The 4,581-nt window shown below is 40.9% G+C and overlaps 1 pseudogene; it reads left to right on the top strand.

Annotated features, from left to right (window-relative positions):
- The first annotated feature begins 3,705 nt into the window (after positions 1-3,705).
- LOC149994460 (ubiquitin carboxyl-terminal hydrolase isozyme L1 pseudogene) lies at positions 3,706-4,374 on the top strand (annotated as a pseudogene).
- The last annotated feature ends 207 nt before the right edge of the window (positions 4,375-4,581 follow it).

The following is a 4,581-nucleotide window of genomic DNA, read 5'->3' as shown; positions in this document are numbered from 1 at the left end:
ATCTTCTTTTTCTTTTTTCTCTTTTTTTAAAGGAAAGAAGCATGTTTTTTTAAATATTTTGTTTATTTATTTTTAGAGAGAGGAAAAGGGAGGGAGAAAGAGAGGGAGAAAGGGAGGGCAAGAAACATCAATGTGTGGTTGTCTCTCGCTCACCCCAAGCTGGGGACCTGGCCTGGCAAGCCAGGCCTATGCCCTGATTGGAAATTGAACCAGCAATCCTTTGGTTCACAGGCAAGCGCTCAATCCACTGAGCCACAGCAGCCAGGGCTGGATCTTATTTTTCATATATATTAATTACTTTTCCATACTCTCTGGGTTTTTATCTCCCTTTGCTGTATTCTGGGTGAATTTTTTGTACATTCTCCAGTTTGTTTATTTTTTCTTCAGCTTTGTCTAGCCTATTTAATCCAGTCATTAACTTTAAAATTTTAATGAATATATCATTTCTAGAAACTTAATTTGTAAATAGTTTACCTTTTTTGTGAAAAATTCTCTTTAAAAGTTTTAAATATTTGTAAACACATTTACTTTATAGGGTTTACCTACTCTACCTTGTGGTGACTTGTTTTCTTATATACTATGTAATTTTTCACTGTGAGTTCATTGTTAATAGTATTTGCTTTTTAAAACTTTAAGTGATTTAGGATCCAATATGGCAGAAAAGTAAGTGGAAGCTACACTAACCTCCTTGTAGGACCAGTATGGAATTACAACTTAATTGTGGAGAAATCACCTGGAATAACCAACAGAACATTAGCTGTTCAGAAAGAAGCCTTGTAACCACGGAGAGACAGAAAAGGCTGATTTATCACAAAGTGACTGGTAGGAAGTGCAGAGACATGAAAGGGCTGGCTGGGCTTTCACAGGTGGCAGCTGAAGGAACAGAAAAAAATTTTAACATCTTGGGGTTCCCCCTGAGAATGGTGGGGTTTAACCCCTCAGCTGGGCTTCCCAGACTAAAGCAACAGAGCAGAAAGTAAAATAGCATCCAGTTGTGAAAAATGAAAAGCTGTGGGTTTTTTTTCTGGGCTCAGAGAAATGGCTGGTGACAAAGATCTCTTAAAGGGACCACATATGAAAATATATTGGCACCCACTTACCCTGGGCTCAAGCAGAGGAAGGACAGAGTGGATTAGAGATGCTTAAGGAGAATTTGGGGTGGTAGCTTTCAGGAGAAAACTGAGGGAGCAGTCAACCAGTTGCCAGTGCTGACTCATTCCCCATACTGCAAGGAGACAAGTTCCCTCTAAGTGGCATCAGCCTGAGGGGAAACATAGTCCCACCCAGAGAAATTAATCTGCCCAGCTCTCAGTACTTAAGCTTGATGGTTGATCACAGATTGAATAGATAACAACTAAAAGGGACAGACAAAGACAGTAGATCTTTGGTAGTCTTCAAGCAGGCTGCCTGGGTCCAGACTGACACTTGATCTGATGTCACCAGGAGCAGATCCAGGAAGTAAAGAAAGTGCAACTCTACAACAGTATACAAGACATGGTGGGAGGAGTGACCCTCAGTCGACTAGTGGGGGGGAAGGATGCACCAAAAAGCAACAAAACAACCAAAGAGACTACACCACTGAACCCCACAGGTCTCCTACCACAGAAGGACACAACATGAAGACAGGAAGTCAAAGCAGATCAATCTAAGAAGCAGAAACAAACAAGAAGAATCACAAAAGTGGGGAGACAAAGAAACAACCACCCATTGGAAGGAAAGTAGGAATCCTCAGAAAGAGTGTTAAATGAAGTAGAAGTAAGCAAACTATCAGACATAGAATTCAAAATTAATGATCATAGGATAGCTCAATGAGCTCAGAAAACTCAAAGAAAACTAAAAATAACTCCAAGGAATCTACAAGGAAGTTACTGAGAACTACACCAACATTAAAAAGGAAATAGAAACTATCAATAAGAGCCATAAAGATATGAAAAATATAATTTCTGAATTGAAGAATATGACATAAGAATAAAAAACAGACTAGATGAAACAGCAGATCAGGTCAGTGACCTGGAAGATAACACATAAAAAAATTCCAAGACAGTGTAACAAAATGAAAAAAGAATGAAGAGGGTTTAAGAGAGCTGTAGGACAACGTGAAACATAATATCTGTATCATAGGGGTACCAGAGAGGGAAGAAGAAGAGCAAGGGATAGAAAACCTGTATGAAAACGCTGTGACAGAAACTCCCCTAATGATGAGAGAAAAAGTCATGCAAGTCCGGGAAGCACAGAGGGTCTCAATGAAGATGAACCCAAACAGGCTCACTACAAGACACATCATAATTAAAATGGCAAAACTCAAAGACAAGAAGAGAATCTTAAAAGCAGCAAGAGTAAAACAGCTAATAAAATACAAGGGAACTCCAATATGGCTATCATCAGATTTCTCAACAGAAACACTACAAGCCAGAAGGAATGACAAAAATATATTCTGAGCAATGAAAAACAAAAGGCCTACAACCAAGAATACTCTTCCCAGCAAGGCTCTCATTAAAAATGGAAGGTGAAAGTCCTGGCTGCTGTGGCTCAGTGGATTGAGCATCGGCCTGTGAGCCAAGTGTCACTGGTTCGATTCCCAGTCAGGGCACATGACTAGGTTGCACGTCAGGTCCCCAGTTGGGGGCATGAGTGAGAGGCAACCACACAGTGATGTTTCTCTCCATCTCTTTCTCCTTTCCACTCTTTCTAAAAATAAATAAGTAAAACAAACAAATAAACAATTAAAAAAAAGGAAGATGAAATAATGAGTGTTCCCAGACAAAAGAAAGATAGAAGAATACATCCCCACCAAACCAGCATTGCAAGAGATGCTAAAGAGTCTGCTTTAAGAAGAGGAAGAAACAGAGAGGAAAGAAGATACAAAGGGGGAAAATGACAATGAATAAGTTCCTATCAATAATAACCTTATATGTAAATGCATCAATCAAAAGACATAGGGTAGCTGAATGGGTTAGAAAGGGTGGCCTACCTATAGGTTGTCTACAAGGGACCCACCTCAGGAAAAAAGATCTATACAGACTGAAATTGAAGGGATGGAAAAAAATATTTCAAGCAAATAGACATTAAAAAAAAAAACTGGAGTAGCAATACTTATATCAGAAAAAACAGATTTCACAACAAAGGCCATAACAAGAGACAAAGAAGGACATTTAATAATACTTAAGGGAGCAATCCATCAATAAGATAGACCCTTTGTAAACATATATGCACTCAACATAGGAGCACACTAGTATATAAGGAAAATCTTGGAGGACTTCAAGGATATCGACAGCAACACACTCATATAGGAGATTTTAACCCTAAATTGTCAATAATGCACATCTTCCAAGCAAAGAAACATTAAGGATATTGTGGCACTGAACAATACTCTAGATCGAATAGATTTAATTGATATATACAGAACCTTTCACCCCAAAGAAGCAAAATATACATTCTTTTCAAGTGCACATGGAGCATTTTCAAAGATAGACCACATGGTAGGGCATAAAACAAGCCTCAACAAATTCAAGAAAATTGAAATTATATCAAGCATCTTCTCAAGTCACAGTGGCTTGTAACCTCAAGAAAAATACTGAAAAACATTCAAATTCTGGAGACTGAATAACATGCTATTAAATAATGAATGGGTTAAAAATGACATCAAGGAGAAATAGGCTGTTTTTCCTCTTCTCTGAGTAGTGATCTCACCTGCCATTCGCGAAGATGCAGCTCAAACCCATGGAGATTAACCCCAAGATGCTGAACAAAGTGCTGGCCCGGCTGGGGGTCGCTGGCCAGTGGCGCTTCGTGGAGGTGCTGGGGCTGGAGGAGGAGACTGAGCTCAGTGCCTGCGCCCACGTGCGCGCTGCTGCTGCTGTTTTCACTCACCGCCCATCATGAGAACTTCAGAAAAAAACAGATCGAAGAGCTGAAGGGGCAAGAAGTCAGCCCTAAAGTGTACTTCATGAAGCAGACCATTGGGAACTCCTGTGTACCATCGGACTTATACACGCAGTGGCCAATAATCAGGACAAACTGGAATTTGAGAATGGGTCAGTTCTGAAACAGTTTCTTTATGAAACTGAGAAGTTGTCCCCTGAAGACAGAGCAAAATGCTTCGAGAAGAATGAGGCTATTCAGGCAGCCCATGACGCCATGGCACAGGAAAGCCAGTGTCGGGTAGATGACAAAGTGAACTTCCATTTTATTCTGTTTAACAACGTGGATGGCCACCTCTATGAACTTGATGGATGAATGCCTTTTCTGGTGAACCATGGCACCAGTGCAGAGGACTCACTGCTGCAGGATGCTGCCAAGGTCTGCAGAGAATTCACTGAGCATGAGCAAGGAGAACACCGCTTCTCTGCTGTCGCCCTGTGCAAGGCTGCATAATGCCCTGTGGGAAGGGACTCGGCTCTTTCCCCCTCTTCCCTTCACCATCGAAATATATCCCTAACAATACAGTTTTAAAATGCTTCAGTACTTGTGGAAAACAGCTGTTCTCCTTTGGTTCTGTAGCTGTACTCCCCTCAGCCACACCCAAGCGCTAGCAGAGCTCAGCTGCCTGTCGATGGAGCAGTTTGGTGTAAGCTGCAGACA

The sequence above is a fragment of the Furipterus horrens genome, unplaced genomic scaffold (assembly GCF_987537825.1).
Source record: "Furipterus horrens unplaced genomic scaffold, mFurHor1.1.pri manual_scaffold_13, whole genome shotgun sequence".
Lineage (NCBI taxonomy): Eukaryota > Metazoa > Chordata > Mammalia > Chiroptera > Furipteridae > Furipterus > Furipterus horrens.
Note: the sequence above shows the minus strand (reverse complement) of the source record. Positions and strands in the feature narration are given on the sequence as shown.